This window comes from Amblyomma maculatum, chromosome 8 (assembly GCF_055883805.1).
Source record: "Amblyomma maculatum isolate TAMU_Amacu chromosome 8, ASM5588380v1, whole genome shotgun sequence".
Taxonomy (NCBI): domain Eukaryota; kingdom Metazoa; phylum Arthropoda; class Arachnida; order Ixodida; family Ixodidae; genus Amblyomma; species Amblyomma maculatum.
In genome coordinates this window covers 91,816,997-91,840,372 of record NC_139351.1, presented here as the reverse complement: position 1 = coordinate 91,840,372, position 23,376 = coordinate 91,816,997, and positions in this window count along the sequence as shown.

Below are 23,376 nucleotides of genomic sequence, written 5' to 3'. Positions count from 1 at the left end.
GCTAAATTTAGCGGGTTTTTACATTATTTAGCGGGCGAAAGTCTTGTACTGCGGGAGGCGGAATTTTTAGCGGTTTTTAAGCCTTTCTGGCGATTTTTTTGGTGGTTTTTGGTAGTTCTATAGACTTTATTTCTGAACCGGAAACGTGTCTTAAAATTCTAGTCGCGTCTGCGAGAAAACGTCACCACGTGAGCGCATGACGTCGCTGGGATGCCGCTATGCTACAGTGGGGAACATTGGAACACACCATGACTCGATTTCTGCGGCACTTTTGAACCTAATCCTCGAACCTGCAGGGTAAATGCTGCTCAGACTACGAACTGCCACCAAATGTAGTTCAAAAGATCGGCACGATGGAGGCGTACGCTGCCAAAAGCGCAGGAAGCCCACCTGTACCTGGTACCAGCAGTACGAGTGGTCAGTCGCTTGAAGATGAAGCATCTTTCTGTGATTGTGCCTGCAGTCAGGCAGGACTCAGCAGTGTCTAGTCAGTACTTTCCATTTCAGAAACTTAAAAAAAAAGAATAGTTTTTAGAACTTTAACGTATATTATCATGTATGCAGCCTCTAGTCGATTAATAATATATTCAACGGTTTTTAGTCGGAAAAGAAAAAGTGCGTTCTTTGTTTTTATATTATTAGTTATATTTGTTTGCAAACTGAATAAAATGCACAAAAATGAACTTTTTGGCACAAAAATACATTTAGCGGTTTTTAGCGGGTTTTGGGAGTTCCTGTTGCGGGTTTTTTATTTTTGAGTTGGCAACACTGCTTGTCGGCGGGAGGAAGCGTTGCGCGGCTATAGTGCCTAGAATAGCGCGGCCGATGAATGGCGTCGAAATGGCCGATCCGCTCGCGGTTCTGCCTGTTGCTATGCGGTGGCCGCGTCAGCTGTCCCACTTCTCGGTGGAGAAACGTAACACTGCTTTATCGTTTAGGTGGCTGAGCCTCCTCCCATGTTGAAATAGGTCTGGTTTGGTTTGTGGGGTTTAACGTCCCAATTCGACTGAGGCTATGAGAGACGCTGTAGTGGAGGACTCCGGAAATTTCGACCACCTGGGGTTCTTTAACGTGCACTGACATCGCACAGCACACGGGTGCCTTGCTTTTCGTCTCCACCGAAAAGCGGCCGCTCAGGCAGGGATGCGTATTTGGGTTTGCTCGGTACGGTGGCTCCGCAAGGGACAAAACAACAGAAGAGACAAGGAAAGCGGGGTGTTCCGACTAGCATCCACCGCCCCCAGGAGCCGAGCAGCCCAGCGATTAGCGGCGCATGCTTTTTCAATGGGCGTCATGTTGGACGCGGCACTAGCTTGAGAGAGCCTATAATACCATTACTACTACTACTACTACTACTAATACCACTAACACCACTACTACTAGTAAATAATAATAATAATAATAATAATAAAATAATAATAATAATAATAATACACACAGTAATATTTCTCTGCTAAATGAAAATTGTGAAGATAATATTTAGCCAGTTAATTCGGCCGTTACCTACAAACAATTCAGTGCCAACTTCGTGAAACGAGTCTTTCTCTATACTACTACTACTACTACTACTACTACTACTACTACTACTACTACTACTAATAATAATAATAATAATAATAATAATAATAATAATAAAAATAATAATAGTAGTAGTAGTAATAGTAGTATAGTATTATAGGCTTTCTCAAGCTAGTGCCGCCCATTGAAAAAGCATGCGCCGCTAATCGCTAGGCTGCTCGGCTCCTGGGGGCGGTAGATGCTAGTCGGAACAGCCCGCTTTCTTCGTCTCTTCTGTCGTTTTGTCCCTTGCGGAGCCACCGTACCGACCCAAATACGCGGCCGGGATTCGATCCCGCGTCCCTGGGAACAGTAGTCGAGAGCCCTAACCACTGCGACACCCCGGCGGGGTATGTTGAAATAGGTTAGGTTAAGAACGGAGGTCGACGGCCCGCAGTTGCTAGCAAGCACAAATATAAATGTTTAGTTTTGCGTACGTAGAGCGTACGTCGCTGAACTTCCATCTGTGCGAAAAAGCATACACCTCTTCTACCCGTTTTAACCAGGCTAAAGCTGCCATTTTAAAGCGAAATCTTCTCAAACCCCATTAATAAAAAAATAGATGTCCTCAGATATCTCTTAAGAGGAGAATGGCGAAAGCCTACGCTTACTTTCCTATCATTTGCCTCTCATCGGCGTTCGTTGCAGTGCTAGATATAATTATAATTGGTTTACAAGAAAGGAAAGGCGCATTATCTGTCGCACTTCCTCGGGCAAGTGTGTTTGGATGGCACACCAACGCTCCTGTCGCGTGGCGTTCCTTGGCGTGAGTTCAAATGTGGGATTGCAGATGGCAGGAACGCTAGACAAGAACATATCTCGTAGAATCTCGCGGAATATGACAGATCTCGCCCATAAATCCCGCGAACAAATCTCGCACAAAGGATTTCATTACATGAGCCTAGAAAGGTTTTCGCCTTAATGGTGTATATCAGCCGCTGGTGCCTGACAACGCAGTGTAGTGAGCCTAGTGAAAGATCGGGTGAATGCGGCTCGCTTTTACGGGCGATACGTACGAGTCGCTCTGGAGCCACACTGAAATCATCTTCATAAACCAGCGCGTGCAAGTAAGCAATATTAAGGCGAAAGCCTTTAATGGCTCATGCTGTCGTGGACAAAATGTGTCCCGCTTTTGCGGCGGCTCTGATTGGACGAGGCAGGACGACGTCATAGAGGTCTCGACCAATCACAGAGCACCAGCCCAGTATGCGCGAATGCGTGCCTTATATGGCTAATGACAATCAATTAGTAATTAATAATTAATTCAATAATATATAAATAATTATATTTAATTTATTGATTAATTAGTAATGGGTGATAATGAATTGATTAATGACTAATGAATAATTACATAATTATTTTCTGCCAAATTAACGACTAATTATTTAAATACTAATCAGTGTTAGTTGCGTAGCAGAATGCGGCGCTCAGGCTTTCGCCTTTCACTACTTTGGTCGCTAAGTCCCTCGTAATTTTTGTCCAAGCGCCATGTCAGGAATAGGTGCTGAAGGTGGTACCACTGACCCTTGGGTGCTAAGATCCTGTTGCATTTGCTGATGCTGACAGCGAAACCACAAGGAAATGAACTGAACACCCACTGTCGTCCGCTGCCGAAAACGTAGCGGGCCCGTCCACCTAGTGCGAGACAGATTAGTGCGCCTTTTCTTTCCTATCCCGGCCTCGGCGGCCGCTTTTCGATGGAGGCGGAAAGCAAGGCACCCGTGTGCTGTGCGATGTCAGTGCACGTTAAAGAACCCCAGGTGGTCGAAATTTCCGGAGTCCTCCACTACGGCGTCTCTCATAGCCTGAGTTGCTTTGGGACGTTAGACCTCACAAACCAACCAATCAATTTAGAATCTTACAGTATGTTTCGCTAAAGAAGAACAAGACGGCTCGCAGAAGTTCATTATAAGGTAAATCTGCCTCGCTGACTGTTGGCTTCTTCCATTTGGTTAGCACATCATTTCATTTTCCAGCGCGTCTTTAAGAGCTGCAACACTGTAACGTGTGCACTTCTCACATGACTCACCCGATGCGTTCATCTCACTTTCACTATGTTTATACGTATGCCCAGCAGGACGGGACGTTCTCACAAGAACTGCTAGTAGGCTGTGGCTTTGAAAACTTGTCCGAATAAATGAAGTGACATTTATTTATTCAGCATGCTATACATAGAGCCGAGTCTCTTAAATGAAAACCGCAGTTAGCTTCAAAACACTCAAATAAACTCAGGTAGCAACTAGGTGTTAATCTCTGCGTGCAGCTCTTCCATTAAAATGTTCGCATCCAGTATACATATCATTGAACGTATCTTAGAGTGATAGTATAGCACCAATAGACTCGACCTAACTGAAGAAATCACATCCTTGTCCAACTGTAATTCAAAATTTTGTTTGAATTTCTAGTCCTAGACGTTTGTCCAAAATGGTGAAAAAATTGAGTGCATAAAATGTGCTTAAGCAAGCCTGGTCGAACTGACTCAGTTTAAAAGTCACTCCGTAAGGTTACCATACCTGACCTCAATATATGATTTAGTTTACGGTTTATCTGCGTTTAAACTCGCAAATCGACTCGGGTTATGAATGACGCCGTAGTGGAGAGCTCAAACAAATTTAAAACATCCTAGAGTCAAGTGCATACACTGACGTCGGCACGTCTCGTATTTCATCTCCGTCAAAACAACCGCCGCGGCCAGGGTCGAACACCAGTCCCCTGATACAGTGGTCGAGCGCCCTAACAAAGGAGCCAACATGGCGGAGCTCGTGAAAATATGAAGAAAAATGAAAAAAAGAAAAGGTTAGTAAGCTGAACTTAAATGATTACAATTATGAACATGGACGCGTATACTCTATTGGAAGATCTCGCGAAGGTTTGTTGTTGACTGGGAAGCCTCGCGTCATTATAACTCGCCAAAAAGATCAAAGAAACTGTGCCAGATGAGGCAGAAAAGCGAGCTTCAATAGCGAAACAACAGCGGTCTCGTCGTCTGCGCCAACGACAAACATCTGCGTCAGCCTATCGTCGCACACAGGAAGCGCGAAGGCTTTTAGCGAAGAACAAAAGCAACGTAAGCAAATCATGCATGCAAAATCAGCATTGCCTTCGCATGTTGTGCGTATCATATCTGCTGGCTGATTTTTCTTTTTCTCGAGCGTAGAACAAATGTAACTGCGTAATTATTCCTAGCCTTCCAGGCCCTTTATTGTAGATACAGCATTGATAGTTTATGGATAGCGATCGGCTGGCTTGCAGAAAAATTATATATAAATATATAATATAAAAACAATTTTAGCTTGAAGAAGCCCGAACCCGGCATACATAAGGAGCAAGTTTACAAACTACGTAACAAAAGACGAATACAAGAAGAAACACAGAGCAATCATTAAGAACTGTTCTTACATGTTCATTAATACTCTAAACACGCAGTAACACATGTGCATATGACACACATGTCACATTTTAAGACAATGAATAGAGAAGCTTACGAAAAACACTCTGTTAGAGTCCGTGAAAAAGAAACATCAACGGAAACATTCAGAAAAGAGTTATTCAATGATCTTGCAACTGCATGACACATAATTTCTTGAGCATGTTCTGTGGAGTGGAATGATGAGCAGTGGAGTATTACTGTCTTTACTTGTGTCGTCGGCATGTAAAAGATACTTTGGAAAAGTTGCTTACAACTGTTATGTCGTTGATGTACAAAATGATTAACAGCGGTCCTAAAATATTTCCTTGTGGAGCACTAGTCGTTATAGGTTGAAGGTTTGAAAGGCCCTACTCAATTACTGAAACGGCCTTCCCAACTCGCCGTAATCTTCCAGCTTCCAGCTTCACAGCATGACCTTGCCATTTTCGGTTTCATAAGGCCTCCCTATTGCGGCAAACATCAACAGCTCTCGCGCGTTCATCGAATAGACGTTGACGAAGGTGTCGAGGGAAGCGCAGCCCACAAGTAGGTAGGTAAGCCACACTTTTTCAGTATATATTGCCGTTAAGCTGCGTAATACTTTTAGCCTTTTCATGTTATTTAACTCCGGCACGACGCACCACTGCTCTTCAGACGCCAGAGGCGACCGCGCTTATCTGGAGTAGCTGTAGCCGCGCTCAGCTGATTCTACTGCTTTAGAAGGTGTCGTATACGTATTGTGCGCTACCTGCAGTGCCAAGGCGGCGGTTTAATTGTTGACCTGTGCTCTTAAAAACTGCTTCCATATGTCACTTGTTCCGCTGTGAGCATGACACAACATTGCGAGCCATTAAGTTCCGGAACCGGAACGCAGTCCGATGGCAGAGCCGTACGTAACACAGAAGAGCAATCAGCTTATCACACAACCAAAGCGCTTTTCAAATCAGTCGCCGCATTCCATGCACTCTCGAAGCCATTCACAGCGTACGTCCGCGTGTTGGGTTGCGTGACAGAATATATAGGCATGTTATCAGCTAAACGCGAGAATCGACCGGGAGAACCTCAGGGCGAGTTGACTTTCAAACAAAACGGTCGAGAGCGCTGCCCATTTTAACTTCGTAGGTAACAGACCACACTCAGTTCCTATCACTACTATCAAGTATCCTTTTTTCATGCACGAGTTCGACACTCAGTGAACAGGCGGATCTCTGGTCAACTTTTAATGCGAAGGCATTATTGGGTTCACTGACAGAAAAGTTCGCCGGCGGGGCCAGGGAAAAAGTGGTACCAAAAATGCCGGATTGGTCAGGCTGGACTGTGACGTCATCGCCCCTGGCACCAATCAGCAAACGGCGCGAAATTTTGTGGGGCTCCTTGGCCCACCTGAAAAAATTTGTATGTCGTACCGTACCAGCTGGTAGCTTGACCCATAATTGGAAGGTTTCCCCCAAAATATCGGGTTATTCAAGAGCAACCAGCAAAATGCGAGGATCTGTCCTGACAATTAGGACAAACTTGGGCCACCCCAAAAATTTGGAAATTAACCCCTAGGTTTCGGGTTAGCCTTGGCAATCATTTGCGAAAAATTAGGAGTCCGACCAAGAAGTTCGAAGTCAACCTTCGCGCACCCCAAAATTTTCGACTGGACCGAATCATTCCTCATTTGATATTCACCATATATAAGCAGCCTTGAGTGGACCCTAAAGCTATATTTATTGTAATATTCTAACGTAACATATCTGAAGAGGTGGTTCTTATGAGCACCCAAGTAGAATCTATGATATGCGTGGATACTTTAATTTATAAATAATTTTCAAAAAGCGCTCCTGGCAACAGTTTGCTACCGATGAGGGCGACACCTCACTGTGCTTTCGTATCCTCTCCTTCCCGCTGACGTCAGCAGAGCTTTCTAGGTGAGCTATCTTATTGGGCGGGATGCGACGCATTGGGATGACGTCATATCCAGTTTCCTTTATTTTTCCTAACGCGCAGGTGTGAGCTGAGTGGAGGAAAGAGTAGAAAATTCCTCCCGATCGCTGATATCATCGGTGAAGCTAGCTTAACATTTTGCGTTGCAGAGAGAATTGGTGGAATACCGATTGTTCATCTTCCCTTCTTTGAAAAAGAAAACAAAACAAAATGGAAAAAGTATGTACTTCTGGAAATCAGGCTTGCTTCGCTAAGTCTTACTTTCTGGTAATGGATAACGATACGGCTCTTGGTGTATGCGTTCACTCCTACAGAGGCCGCCATTAATTCCGTCCTAAGGCGGGCTACTTGAAGAGGCTTGCCGTGGTGGCTCTGTTTCTTTTGCAGTGGTATGCGCCCCCGAACTTCCGTGGCCCTCAGATGCTCTCTCGTGCGGCGTAACTGCTTACCGCTTTCTGTAGCTGCCACGTACGATAGCGTTAGCCCTTCAAAGCCAACAACTATGGCGCGGACACTACGTTCCGCTGTGTGTCGTACACAGACATCCGGTTTTCGCTGTTAAGGTCTGCTAGATTGCGTGCCGTCCTGTTGTAGTATCAGCGCTGCTTTTGTCTGATTTATTATAGTCGCTAACGAACTGCGTCAGTGGGGACCGGGTGTCTGCGTGCATAACTGTGGCGTTGGCCCCACTTCCAGGCGATGCGTGAGCTGACGAAAGTGGGACAGTGCCACTTCTCCTTTCGTCCTTGTGGACAGTGCCGCCTTTCCCTTCGTCCTTGTGGTTTCGTGCTTTGTAGTCACAATCAAAAAACCACCCCGCCCAACTTTGTTTTAAATGCGGTATGGTGGTTGAAGGTGACAGGGACATGTGCGCGCCTCTTCACTGATCCTAATTCGTTCTATTTGCTCCAGATCTGCCATCCCTGTGCTGTCGATTCCACAAAGTCGTCGTCGAAGTCCACGTTTAGGAAACAGACAGTAGTTGGAATACTTATGGAACTGGAGAAAGAAAGTATGTCAGATGAAGGACGATGTGGGGAATCCGATTATTACGGGACTGCTGCAAGAAGCTGGGATACAGCTAACCCTACGTTCCTAAATGATGCTGGAGATCAGTTACCGATAAAAGTCGAGGCTGAATATATATCGGACACAGAAGGACAATGGTGTCAGTCTGATAACAGTGAGAACGTTCATGGCGGCTATGACACTATTTATCCTACATTTGTAAACGAGGCTGCTGTTAATTCAGCTCTGAAAGTGGAGGAAGAAAACGTGTCAGATGTAGAAGCACCACGCAGTCTGTATGACGGTAACGGGGACGCTGCAGGAGGCAGCGATACAGCGAACGCTATGTCCCTGGACGAAACTTCTCTTGGGTTGTCCGTGAAAGTTGAGGAAGAAATATCAGGTGCAGAAGGACTGTGGGTCGAAGGTGAGAATACTGCAGCCACCTGTGATACAACCAGACCGTTTGTGAACGAGACAGCAGCTGGAGTATTCCTGAAAGTGGAGGAAGAAAACGCGTCAGCCATACAAGGACAAGTGGGTCTAGCTGATGACAGTGGAAGCGCTGCAGACTGCTGTGATGCCACTAATCCTACGGTGCTGAACGAGGCTGCAGTTGAGTCACCCGTGAAAATCGAGGAAGAAAACATTTCGGACGCGGAAGAACAGTGGGAACAGTCTGATGACAGTGAGGACACTTCAGACTGCCGTGATACAGATTCTACTGAAACTGACTCTGAAAGTAAGTATTTGAACAAACTCGCATTTGAAAACCGGAATAGGATTTGCTAACGTGTTCATTACTTGCTTACATTATATTTTATGTGCTGATATGAGTGTGTATTGAAGTTGAGAAGGAAACCAGTCGAAGTTTTCAGATCTATAGGGACCCTAAAATATTACTTGAAGTATAGTCTAATGCAAGAAATCCGTAGAGCTAGTGGAATTTGCGAGTATTCGAGTCAAATCTAAAATCTCGGCGTGGGGCGTATAATTTACAAATATTGTATTTTTAGAACGTGCTTCTCGCAGCCGATTATGGGGGCACACTTTCATACGCAAGCCTCCCCGATTACGCCATCAGGGCTTGCTGGGTGCGCCCATTCAGTGGACGCTAGTTAGACAGACCGAAGGGGTGTGGTGGGGCGTCGTCGCCCCTAGTTCTCTGAATTTTCTGAACCGAAAGCTTCACTACAGGTAGCAACCGAGTTCAACATGGCAGTCCGCTTCATTCAGCGAGCCAGAGGTGCACAGCGAGACTATATAGCTCAACCATGGTACCATCTATGGTGTACCATCACTTCACCTTTGACCATCAACTTCGATGGCTGGTGCAGCACAACGTGTTTCCTCTTGTAGTTGACCGCGTCCTCTACTCTATAGTCTAGGCAATTTAACAGTTGCAAAACCATGTCTGTCCCTGCCTTAACCTAAGCCTAACCAAAGCAAAACCAAGCAAATCGACTCTTTCGCTCCGCCTAACTAGGTTTAGTTAGTAGGGTGAAACCTCAGCCATTTTTTTCTTGCGCGCCGGTGTGCGCTGATAAGAGCCTTTATTGGCCATTTAAGAAGGACCACAGGTAATGCTGCAAAGGGTTGGTTTTCCTTTTTGGTGTCGTTCATTTACGGTGACGTTCATTTAGAATAGACATACATTGTATATGCCATCAGTAGGGACAATCGCTCATCGTTCAGTGGAGTGAAATGAAAGCTATAGAGGGCCCTTGAAACGGAAAATGTGGTAATATAATCCAAGAAATCTGTAGAGGTGGTGTTTGTGCCTGCAATAATAGGCCTTGTAAGATGGGGGTTTATTGAGTAGATCAGCAGGACTCGGTCAGCAGGACTGGGCAGGTCAGCGGCGAACACAGCGGCAGCGGACACAGTCAGGTGCAACACGCGCAGCGATCACGATGCCACTGCCTGGAATGTTTCTCGTGCACTACTTCCTCTTCACAGCCTATAATATAGAAATAATGTTTAAAAACTGCTCCTCACGACTTCTCCCAACCTATTAGGGCGACAACTGCCGCGCGCGCTTCCTCCCCTAAGACGTCATTTTATGGGGGCATCCACTCATTGGACGCATCGAAGTAACGAGGGCGGGACGGGGCGTGGTGGGGAGCCGTCGGGAATTGCTTTCTTCAAATATCTTGGCGCCGCTGTGCGCTGTGTTGAGGGGGAGAGGAGGGGCATCATTTTGGCCAACGATATAGTTCGGTTCTAATGAAGCTAAATTGAAAATTTTTATGTCGCTGCCTTGAAATTGTCTGTTAGCGAATTTCACACATTCTTAGAGGTTGTGTGTATTTGAAAGAGCATTTGTTGCTAAAGAATTATCAGTTCTTTTAATCTCGAATTCTTAAGCCTTAAAGTGTGAATTTGGTGCATTTGTTGAATCAATAATATCCTCTGTATAGTATTTTACATAGGTATATTTTTCACAAAATATCACAAAATGTTTGTGTCATTTTAAGGCTAAAATGAAAGTAGTTTTTTTATTACCTCTCATTACGAGTCTCCTTTCCTGTGTAGAGGTTTTTGGTAGACAGGACCTTGACTGTATTTGCTTTTTCCTCGCGCTGTCACTCATTTTTCCTTATCTTTACATTGACTGATACTTGTAGTTGAAGCAGCGCTAGTTTTCTCGGTTACTTCATCTTCTGAGTGCCATTTTCATATCGAGAATTGCCATTGGTTATCCCCATTGAATCTCGTCTTACATACACTGTTACACCGTTCGAACCAGTTTGCCTTCCACATTCTGTCGCTTGTGAGCGCAGCGATCATGATCTAGGACATGAAGGGGGCTGCATTCTATTGAAAATACCCAATATTTCAGGTGCAGACTTGTTCACCACGCAAGGAAAACAAAGCACCTCTATCGGGAAAGATTCCCGTGATGGAAAGACCAATCCGGAGTGCTCTGCGGGGACCAGTCGCACTACTGCGGGACACCGTCGCTCTAAAACCACCAGCAAGCAGCGGTTCCGGTGCAGCCAGTGCGGCAAGGGCTTCGCGAAAAGGCGCAATCTGACAAGGCACCTCACCATCCACACCAACGACCGTCCCTACCAATGCGACCACTGCGACCGCAGTTTTCCTCGAATGTGCCAGCTAGCGGCACACCTCCGTACTCACACGGGCGAGCGCCCATACTCTTGTGACCAGTGTGGTAAGGGATTTGCTTTGAGGCAGACGCTAATGGTACACCTGCGCTCCCACACTGGTGAACGTCCGTTCCATTGCAAGTACTGTGACCGCAAGTTTGCACTAAAGCACAAACTGGTCGTACACATGCGGATCCACACGGGTGAGAAGCCTTTCCATTGCCAACTTTGCCCAATGGTCTTCACGCAAAGCACGCACCTTGTGAGGCATATGAGGGTTCACCAGCGTGTGAAGCCATACCAGTGTGAGTTCTGTCTGAGGGTGTTTAGAGAGAAGCACCACCTAACACGCCATGAAGACAAAAAACATCCGAAGAAAGCTGCGGCCCCATGAAGTTCCAGTGCCAACTTTACACACCATGAACCAACACAGACTTGTCTAATTGATCGGCCAGTATTTGTGTATGACACGTGGCCCCGTTTGCATGTTATTTATTTAAAATGTTGGTGACTAATGCTTTCAAAGGAAATTAACCCCTACACAAGGTGTCCTCTGCACAAGAAGCACAACCGAGCTATTTTACAGTGACTTTGATGAGAGTGAAATTGTGTCCTGGGCAATCCTATTCATTGCAGTATACCTTTAGGAGTAATAAAAATTCTATAATCAACATGTGTGATGTCGCAATATATTGGCGCTCAGCAAAAACCTTTTGTTCAACAAAAGGTAACCTTAAGCATCCTCATAGTGAGCGCACTTTTGTATATATATCCGTGACTTGCTTCTAAACACATGTGCTTCACAAAAGTCATTACGTTGGTTTGCCAGTTAGTATCTTATTGCATTCGCCTTTAAAATAATCTTTACGTTTCGGCTGTCACTGACATAATTCATTGAATGTTACTTCAACAAATGTTTCATGTGTGAAGCAGCACCACGCAAAACTCAGCATGTAAAGCATTAAGACATTGACATGAATAGACGAAGTATCGGATTGACTGTACGATATAATTTTGGTTTCTTTCCTGTGTACCTACTAACAAAACATTGCCACATAAGCGATTGTGCATGGTGATCTGGTCTAGGCAAGTAATTATTCATAACAGCGACAGCACGTCTATAAAAGTTGATTGCGGCATCAACCTCGCAGGAAACTACAAAATCCCTTCACCGTTTTTTAAGTAAAACGTCCATTATAAAAAAAGGTGGCTTTCATATCATGTTTCCCTCTGTGTATTGAGCATTGTCAGCGCACGTTGCATCGATCCTCGAGCCAGCTGGTAGTGAAGATATTTGGAGCCATCCACAATGGAGTCCTTCGTAGCCCGAGTCACTTTGGAATGCTGAACTCTACACGCCAGATCAGTTTTCACTCTCCATGAGTGCTCAAATCGCTGCTGCTAGTCTGGCACTCGCATAGAAAGTATAACGAAGCACATGTGCAATATTTTGGTGCCCCCACAACAAACTTAAGGCGATGGCAAGGCAGCTGCTATCGCAGAAAAATGGGCCAATGGCCGATGATCGATAAGGCACCAGTGTGAAGAAAATGACTGGCAAACAGCCAACATATTACGGTTTCTTGTCTGCATTTTGCCAGCCATCGGCCAACATGACAAGGCGTGACACTTAAAAATGACAATCGCGATTAGCTTCGAGGCCTGTGTAAAAATAGGTTGCTGAAAGTCGGGGACAGCCGCAACGACTCCTCAGTGCGCTCACGGGACACCGACTCTCGTGAGCACGCCGATAAGTTGTCGCAAGTCGAGTCCCGTACTCGCCTGGCACGCAGGTATCGTCACCATTTCGGTTCGTTCGTGCCCGGTGGACGCGGCAACTAAGCGAAGCAGAAGCCATGACGTCGTGCCTGCAGCAAATGGCAGCCCGAAGCTATCTAGCTGTCACCTATTATGGCATCACCGCGCCATATATGTGACGTATATATAAACAAGAAACGGCCAGTGTACAGGGATCAATTGAAGCTCGAATTTTGAAAACAGTTTGAAAATATCCGGTGTTTTCTGAATATATTGTCACGCGTAGCCGTTTGGACACGTAATTAAAAGGTTTTAACTGGGAGTTGACCCAAAAAGCACCCGAGAGTAAGAGCACCGAGATACGCCCGGCACCCAGCTTCAGCCTTTTCGCATCGGACGTCACTTCCGCTTCGTCAAGTCGGCGCACGAGACTCGCGATGAGCATTCGCCCAGCGGCTGCTGTTGCACACGCTGCAATATATACACCGGGTGACAGCGAATATTTTCAAAAATTTCATAAAATAGTTAGGTCAAATTAAATAATTATTTGCAGGAACAAATTTTCTGACACGGCGGACACAATTTGGTACAAAACGTTTCTAATTACCCAGCTAATGAACTGGAACTCACTAACTTTTTAGCTATCCTAAAGGTGAGCTAGAAGCTGTGAACAAGACAATGCCATATCAGCTTTTGAAACGATGAAAATTTCTTCCAAAACCCTGCAGCGCGAGTAAATTCTATGCCTTTATCCCGCACGAAACCCAAACTACGCGCAAGAGAAGCGCAGGAAGCTCGGTACAGACGTGACGTCCGGTGATGACGTGTGCAGCGCCGATAGCGCGAAATTCGATATGCCTGCTCTAATGTGATGTGTCATGCACCTTATTTCGCACCTTCGCTCTAAAGAATGACCATTCAGTTGGCAGTGACTGGCCTTTACCTTGCATCAAGTTGAGAGGTGAAAGAATGTACGAATATATGACATGGTCGCTGATGGTTCGAACTGAGCGCCGCAATCACTGGCAGTTGAGTCTGCATAAAGCTTCCTGCTTCTCTCTTGACCTCATTAGAGCTTTTGCAGCACATTATATTTGCCACGGCAGAGTTTGTTGTTGCAAATATTTTTGTAGCGAAATCTGCACTGCGCTAGGTTTTCAATCCGTCGGCGTGGCACCGTGCCACGTGACCGTTGCTTAGCAACTGTCACGTGGTATAGACCGAGAGCTGGGCCAGAAATTGGAGGAGGAAAGAAGAAAAAGAAAGAGAAGTAGAAAAAAGTTTTCACATCAGAGGAGGGTGCATTTAGAAATTTTAATTGAACGCTTGGGATTTACGTTGTCGGTCCCGCTTCTACTCTCCTTCAGTGCGAGTGCGAAAGGATTTGCGTTGCCTCAAATTTGTCAGTACTTACATAACTACATCACAGTTACGGACAGATTCCCTTTATTCCAAATTTGTGCTTCGTATTTTTTTCCTTTCAATCAATTTTGCGATCTTAATATTATGTTTTTGTTTGGTGGACAATTACTTTAATGCACTAATTTAGTTTGTGTAGGACATTTGGCAGTCCACACTGAACCCTGGCCAATCCCCCTTCGTGGGTATGTGCCATATATCAAGGCAAAAGAAGAAGAAGACAGATAACTCGGTAGTTGGTATAATTTGGTGGTAAAAAACGTTTAATGACTCAAAGGGGGTGGAGGTATGCATGAATACGAGACCCCAGTGGCGTCAGCCGCTGCCCGGGCGCGCTCGACCAAGGCCTTTTGGGCCTGCAGGTCATAGCAGCCCAGCAGGGTCGCCTCCCTGTCCTCCCGAGTGGGGTTGGGGTGAGGAGGAATAGCTGGGTTGGATGGGCAAGCCCACACCATGTGGTAGATGTCCGAAGACTTCTCCGCACAGTGCGGACAACTAACTGTCCGTGGAGGAAGGATTAAAATATTTGAGTGCTGCCGGGCACAGCAGAGTGTTGGTATAGAGACTTAGTAGAAGCCGCTCCTCCGTCTTAGATAGACCTTTACTCGGGCGAGGGTAAAGGCTATGGCAAGATTGATAATATCGAACAATGTCTTTAAAAGAATACGCGGGTTCGCATTCGAGATCCTGATCCAGGGGGTCGAGATGGGAAGCCCGGAAAGAAAGCGCGCGGGCGGTGGCGTCGGCTGCCTCATTCCCCTCGAGACCCATATGAGCAGGAGCCCATACTATTTTCCGGTGAGCGGGGTCCTCGGTATAGGTGCAATTTTGAAGTAGTCGGTAGGCTACGTATGGAGCCCAGCCTTGCTCGACGTTCCGACAGGCCCCTCGCAAGTCGGAGATAATTATTTTGGAATCAGTGTGGGTAGCTGCCAACGCAATGGCGACCTCCTCCGCGCGCTTCGTCTCAGTGGAATCAGCCTGTCATGACATTTGAATTCATGTTACCTCTATGCCACGGGCAGCAGCTGCCAACTCGGGTCGCTCCTTTCATATGGGAGGATGATATCAGAACCAGCCTGCCAGAACCGTCTGCATTCTCGTTACCCCTATGACACGCAGGCACGTCCATACGGCTTTTTTGAAGCGTGACTTTATATTACGCTCTCGCGTCATACCCTTAAAAGGATGAGCTTTTGTCCCCAATAATGTAGCACCTTACACTGATAGGGCGTGATAGGGGAATAATGTAGCAGGCAAAAGAAGATTCCGCCGTTGCTTTCACAATTCAACTAGGGTTAACCAGAGCTAAACCGCATCCAATTTTTTTTTCTGTTATTTCATTTAAGGACGGCAGAACGCTTTTTTTACAGTCACAGTTTGAAGCTGTGGAGGAGGAGGCGGAATAAATTTTATGTGCTAGAAAATAAATTAGTTCTCATATTCTCCGGAAGGGCTCGGTCCAGGAGTCCTGTGGCCGCCGCTGCACGCCTCGCCCGGGTGACTATTATAATACTAGTTGGTTGATCCGTTCGGTTGATAGCAGAGCGTCCTTCCAAGAAGAACAGGTTGGGCTGAGAATGAGGGTCGACACCTCGAAGTTGCAGGCAGGCCCAAATGTAAAAAAAAAAAAAGGTCTCTCTTAACAGAAGAATGGCGAAATCCTATCCTTCCTCTTCCTATCATTTCTCTTATCGGCGTTCGTAGCAGTTCAACATAATAATAATAGTAATAATAGAAATATTTGGTTCACAGGAAGGGAAGGCCCCAGTGTCTGTCACACTTGTTTCTGTGGACACTTTAACCGCGCCGCATGGAAGAAAGGAAGGTGGAAGTGGAAAGAGAAAGAGGGGTCGTAGTGGAGGGCTACGGAGTAATTTCGACCACCTGGGAATCTGTAACGTGCACTGACATCGGGGAGAGGTGGTTGATGGTGGCTGTTCCTGGCCCTACGGGCTGGGACTGTAGGTAAACGCCGCTTGCGGCGGGGGCTAGCCAGCCACCGAATGTTTATCTGTTGTAGGCCGTCATTGCACCCGCCACCGCTTAGGTGGTGGACGACGGCTGTTACGGCGCGCGTCTTTCTCTTTACTTTCTTCTCTACTTTCCCTTCTACTTTCCCTCTTTTTCTCTATCCACTTTCACTCCCATCTTCCTCCCTTCCCTTACGGCGCGGTTATGGTGTCCACAGAAATCAAGTGAGGCAGTTTCCTCGCCTTTCCCTTCCTATAAATCAATCAATAAATAAATCAGGCAGTGGAGGTACGCCCGACTACTGTGCCGGAGCACCCGGGTTCGAACCCGAACTCGGCGGCTGCGTTTCGATGAAGGCGAAACGAAGAGGCGTCCGTGTGCTGTGCGATGTCAGCGCACGTTAAAGATCCCCAGGTGGTCGAAATTATCCGTAGCCCTCCACTACGGCTCCTCTTTCTCTCTTTACACTTTCACTCCCACCATCCTCCCTTCCCTTACGGCGCGGTTGCGGTGTCCACAGAAAACAAGTGAGACAGTTATCGCGCCTTTCCCTTCCTATAAATAAATCAGATCAGGCAGCGGAGGTCGCTCAGCTACAGAGCCAGCAGCAGGCCCGTGCATTTTAACGCGGTAGCATTAAGGAGCTCGTGTCGCAGAAAAGCCGGTGTCGTCGGCGGCGTTGGCCGTGAGCGATAAATCCCGGCATGCACTTAACTTCCAAGCTGGGCTGGGTGGGAATCGAACCAGGGTCTCCGGAGTGTGAGACGGAGACGCTACCACTTAACCACGAGTTTTTTTTTTCTTTATTGCCGACTTGGACATTCAAAACAAGACGATGAACAATAAAACGTGCCAGCACACACAAAGGCAACACCGCATTCACTAGAAGCGCTTTTGTACCGCTTTCAAGCATCGAACTCGTGGCTGAGTGTGCTGGAACTCAGCCCCGAACCTCACCCCCAAACCCAACTCCACCCGGGAGGATGGGAGGCAGCCCTGCTCGGATGCTCCGATCTGGCAAGCCAGAAGGCCCTGGTTCACCGAGCTCGAGCCGCAGCGGTCGCCAATGGGCTTCTGTAATGAGGAGCCCACCTAGTGTTTGCGTGATGTTGCTCCGGCTACCTCAGGCTTCCTCCGAATAAAGGTTTTACACACACACACACACACACACACACACACACACACACACACACACACACACACACACACACACACACACACACACACACACACACACACACACACACACACACACACACACACACACACACACACACACACACACACACAGCGCACACACAGCGCACACACACACACACACACACACACACACACACACACACACACACACACACACACACACACACACACACACACACACACACACACACACACACACACACAGCCACGGGTTCGATGCTTGAAAGCGGTACAAAAGTGCTTCTAGTGAATGCGGTGTTGCCTTAGAAACGTGCCGTAGAACGTTATACTGCGGTGTATATCGTTAATTATGAGCATGTTACTTACAGAAGTCGCAGTTACACGAGTAGCGAAGTACGTTTCCACTACATTTCTTCTGCGCTCTGCGCACATGCAGAGCCATCTTGCGGCAAACACAGAAGAACCCCTCCTCGCAATGTGCGGCGCTGCCCCGACACGTGGCGTGCCACTCGCCCCTGACGTTTCGCCGTGCACCCTCACAGGTTGTAGAATCAAGCGTCTTTCCTTTCTTTAGATCACTGTCTTCGTTCACCCGCTTCTCCCCTTCGGGCCGCGCGGGTACCGGTGCGAGGATGCCCCAATACCCTTACGTTTAATAAGTTTTCTCGACGAGGTGCAATAACGCTATCGCGTTCCACTCTTGAAGGCGAAGCTTAAGCGTCCTCCAAATTTTCTTTTCCTTGTTCCTACAGCGACAACAGCGCTGACATCGCACAACGCACAGCTACAGAGCCTCGTTTCGTTTCTTCGTTTCGCCACTTCGTTTCGCCTCCATCAAAACGCAGCCGCCGCCGGCCGAGATCGAACCCGTACCCGGGTTCGGCACAGAGTCGTGCAATGAGCGGAGAAGGGCGTGCTTGATTTGCGTACACAAATGGATGAGAAAGGCTGTTTGCTGTGTGGTGCGGCGTTTCCTCGAACGCCGCACCACACAGCAAACAGAAGCAGACCCAGATGTTACGAGAGGGATACTGCAGTACTTTTTGCAGAAATCGAGATTTTAATGGCTTATAACAGTTTCTCACGCCGCGAACTCGACTATCGAATTAAATTTAGGCAGAAACAAGTTAAAATATGCGACCGGCACTGCCGGCATCTCGAGACACGCCGCGGACCACGCCGCCGCCTGCTATTGGTCGAGCTGTCGTGACGCCGTCGTGAGGACCCGAGACGCTGCCGATATGCATCCTGAGCTGCGCGGCATGTAGATCGCAGCTGTCACAGCTCTCTGCGACGTTATAAAAGCTTTTTATTAGCCTAAATTGAATGTATGTGTGGTAGCGTTCAACGAAAAAGCGCTTCTAACATTACTTTCCGACTCGGAGGCAGATTCAGGCGTCCCTAACGCTCTGCCTAGTAGAGAAGTGACAGAATCCGTTGAGGTGTTTGCTTGTTGCCTGGCTAGCCGCGTGCGAACCGAGTACTTAGAGTGTTTTCGATTCCCTCGAGACATGGTGAGACCGATGATTCGGAACTGCATGTTCCAGTTACATATTTTCAACATCGCATCGCTTCCCGAAATGTTTACATACAAATAAGATTCAGTTACCAGCAACATATTGTTGTCGCTGCTGCGCTTGCCGGTATTGAAGCTTGGTCGCACTTTTTTCCTTGAAGGTTTGTGCTACAGCTCCGTGTTCAGCGAAAATTACGCCCAAGATAGCAGAGCACCACCGAAGAGCCGGCCAGCGACGCCAAACTCGACATGTTAAAATGATTCCAGAGCACAAAATAGTGCGCATAGACATCCAGAACTAGCTGTAAGTCGTGAGATCAGGCAGCCAAGCTCCAATAGTCACGAATTTGTAATCGTTAGAACGGCAGCAATGGCCTGTACACGTTAAAACATCAAGCCCCAACCTTATGAATGCGACCATGGCATAACACGCAAAAATGTTTGAAAACTTTCCTTTTTTTTTTTTCAGCGTGGCCGAGCGGTTAGCGTGGAAAGCTTTGGAGCAAGAGGTATACCGAGTTCGAAGCGGACTGGTGCTGCAGTCTTTTTTTTTCTTTAACTTTTTTTTTCAATTTAGCTGAGTTGCTTCGTTACTTTTAAGTTTTACTTTTCATCCGAGGCGTTTTTTTTTTTTCGGGCGACCAGTGCCACCAGTGCGGCGCGTGCCATTATGCCGCGCCCCAGTACGCACAGTCTCCAGCGTCATACAGGGCCCATAATCAGGTATGGCACTGGGGCACAGGGACCCAGCGGCACTGGTTTTTGCAATAGTGATGCGGCAGTGGAATATGCCATTTTAGCTTTCATATGTGCGTTGATCCACAGCAGTATATTCGCAATATTGGTTGGTTGGTTGGTTGGTGGGGTTTAACGTCCCAAAGCAACTCAGGCTATGAGAGACGCCGTAGTGGAGGACTCCGGAAATTTCGACCACCTGGGGTTCTTTAACGTGCACTGACATCGCACAGCACACGGGCGCCTTGCTTTTCGCCTCCATCGAAAAGCTGCCGCCGAGGCCGGGACTTTACATGGTTATGCTCGAATGATAACTGTACGGGAAGCTTGACGCAACAGATAGTCGAGGCTGCTGGTGGAAACCCTCCTTCCGAAAGGGAACTGCCCAAATTCGCTCGTGGTCAATAAAAAAAAAGAAATCGGGTACATGCCCGCTGCTCGTCTGCGATTTTTTTTCGCGAGAATAATCGTATTTTCGCGTAGAGCATTATATTCTTTCACAACAGGTGTTTATATATTGCTATAGAAAATAGTTCTGTCAGGTGCATTGCAACTGCTCTCAGGATACAACATACTGAATTCAGCAATTATTGCAGTTTCCATTGTCTAGTAATATGGTCGGCGTAAACTTGTCGCTTTTCAGAGAAGCGACCCACTGCGCTCGGAGCTTTTTGTCTCGCGGGAACTTAGTGGAAACTGACATCGTCGCGGCCGAAGGTGCTCGTACACCCAAAGGCACAGCAGTACCGCATGTTGGGACGGGTGTTCAACTCAAGCGACACGTTTAACTTCCGCAACCTCGAAACCCGAGCAAAAACACAGGCTAAAAACGCACTCGGGCTGCTGGGAGCGCCTGGCCTATCCTCACGGTGACGTCACGCACGCCGGCGCGGGTGAGGTTTCTCTCTTCACTCTCCTCCTCTCTTGTGCCTTCGCGGGCCGCGGGAAGTTTGAACGATGCGCTTTCAATCGGCGATTGCTCTGGTGTTTTCGCAATAATCGTAAAAATAACTTCACAGACCTGACCGACAATGAGTCTACTTCAGTAATGTGGAAGGTGAGCAAGTTTGAAAGCCACTGCAGTTTCCCTTTAAAGGGACACTGCAGCACTTTTTGCAAAAGTTGGGCTTTCAGCAGAAAGCCAGTTTTTCATGCTACGAACTCGAATATCAGATTAAAATTAGGCAGAAGAAAGCAGAAATGTCATTTTTTCAACAGAAATACGCAGCCCGCGCGACAGGGCTCACCACCGGTCGCGCCGCCGCCTGTGATTGGCCAAGACGTCGCGTGACGACATTCTGAGGACCGGGGAAGCTGCCGATGCGTCTCCTTCGATGCGCTGGGTTTATCGCAGCTCTCTGCGGATTTGTGAATGTCATTATGGCATGCCATTTCCACACGAATGACCATAGGGAGTTTTACCGCATGTATGCCCACAAACGATGCAGCACTTCCGTCGTGGGAAACGTAGATTTGGCATGAAAACTTGCTTCGGTAACAGTGAGGCATTTTGAAAAGTAGTGTGTGTCATTATTAACACAAACTACACGGCCCTCAGCGAAACCTTGGCCCGCATATTCTTGGCAAGGAAGGGCAGCGAAGAGTGCCCTAGCCGACTACCTCCGTCTCAGGCCTCTCGCCCCGCCCGAAAGGTCATTGTTGTGAAAAATGAACCCAAAGCTTGGTGTACCAAATCCTGCTTTAAATGCCAGTCATGGTACCCTGGGGAAACGAAGAATTTTATAGAAAGGGTGAAGCAGTACACAGCTACTACCAGACAAAAGAACAATAAGCGAAGCGCGGTTGCGGAGCTCTGCAATGCATACGAGGCATTGACGGGGTCATTGTGCTGGAGACCAAGTCAAATGCGCGCAGAACGCTGCTAGTCATACGACATTTAGCAGACGTTGAAAGCCAAGCTGCAGCTCCTTTGCACCCATACTTTTATGAGAAAACCGTGTTTCGAAATGTGTTTTCTTACAAGAGCTTCGTTGTTTTCATTTTCAACAAGACAGGACTATGTAAAATGACGAGGCAGCAACGGGTGCAAAATCGCAAGGCCATGTATGAACAACTTTGATGATTGATTGCTTGAACGCACCGAAGGAAACCTCGCTCTTTGCGCTCCTTACCTGAATGCGCCTATACCCAGCTAAGCGGTACACTCCTTATCTTCTAATAATGCTCCCGGAAGGGTTCCATGAACATATCAGGCACGTGCCGTGCTGGAAAAGATCTAGCTGTCTTCACAACCTAGCTTCGACACAGCAGTGGGCTTTTCTTAATCAGCGCGTGCTACTGATGAGTTGTCCATGTTTAGCACAGAAGCCGTTGCGCGAAGCTTTTGCGCAAGAAAAAAAAAACGAGAGTACGCGAATACAACCATGCGCCGATGCTGTCTGACCGGCCCATCATGAGATTGCAGTCCATGATCGGGTCGCAGATGACTGTCCCGACTGTTTTGTACAAGGAAACAGAAGGAACCGCGTCATGGTTCAGCCATGCCTTTTTAACAAATCCCTATAGAAATCGCATTAGAAACAAACTGTATGTAGTCACAGTTACGAAAATGCTTCGAGTAGAATGTTTCCTTTGGTCGGCTTGAATTTATCTCTCTTTTCAGCAACGCCGCATTGCGTTGCGAGCTTTTATTACAATGAACGATTACATCGTTGCGTCCACAGCTGTTCGTGCATTCGAACACATGAAGAGCTGTGTTGTATTAGGTGCACAACACTAAGTTGACGTGTATTGTACGTCCGCAACGCACGCAAAACGAGGAACAGCGCATGCCGAAAACCCCCTCCGTTGGCTCTGAATGCCTCCGGCTCCTCACTGTGACGTCACGACGGACGGAAAAGCGAGGTTTCTCCGTCCGCTTTCCTGCTCTGTAGCCGTCGCGCGGGGCGCGGGAAATTTGAATTGCGCGCTTTCAGTCGACGATTGCGCAGGTGTTTTATACGTAACCGAAAAAATCACTTCACAGGCATGATCAACAAATAATCTACGTCAAAAATCTATAGTATTGGTACATTCAAAAACCCGCTGCAGTGTCCCTTTAAGCAATGTAAGATGAGAACAGATAATATACTACTTAAGGCAGAACTGAGATAAGTTGTAGCAGCTATGTAAGCGCCGATAGAGACGCCGGGACTGATACTGCTCGGTGGAGTAATGGGTCGAGTACTGCTGTTGTAGCGCGAAGTGTGGTAATGACAAGTTGCAGCTGGTGGAGGAATATGACGAGTGTAAAAGGTGAAGGAAGGACACCAACAGAGAACATCCACGAAGATGTGCGAAAATAAATTTGAGGCAACTATAATAATTCGAAGGAAAGAACCGACAACAAACGCAATGTGTGGGGAAGGCAATTTGAGGCACCTGCAAAAGCACACTGCATCTGAAACCAACCAAGGCCTTGGTGGGATGCTCCGGGTAATTTCGGCCATCTGCTTGTGCATGGACACCACATTCTAATACGCGGACGCCTTGTGTTTCTCCTAAGTCGAAACGCTGCTACTGTCCCTAGAGTTGAGCGCATTCCAATACGCGGACGCCTTGTGTTTCCCCTCAGTCGAAACGCTGCTACTGTCCCTAGAGTTGAGCGCCTTAAGGTAAGGCAAAGGGAAAAAACGAGATGGTTAGCAATGCAAGCTGGCAGCATGCAGAGGAGTTTGAGGAGTAAAGCTCCACTCCGCACGTACAGGGCAAATTAAGTTACAGAGGACTGGAGCGAAAGGCGAAGGAAACCGTCGCCAAAGCGCATGACAGGTAGGAAGGATTATGTCACACATTCTAGA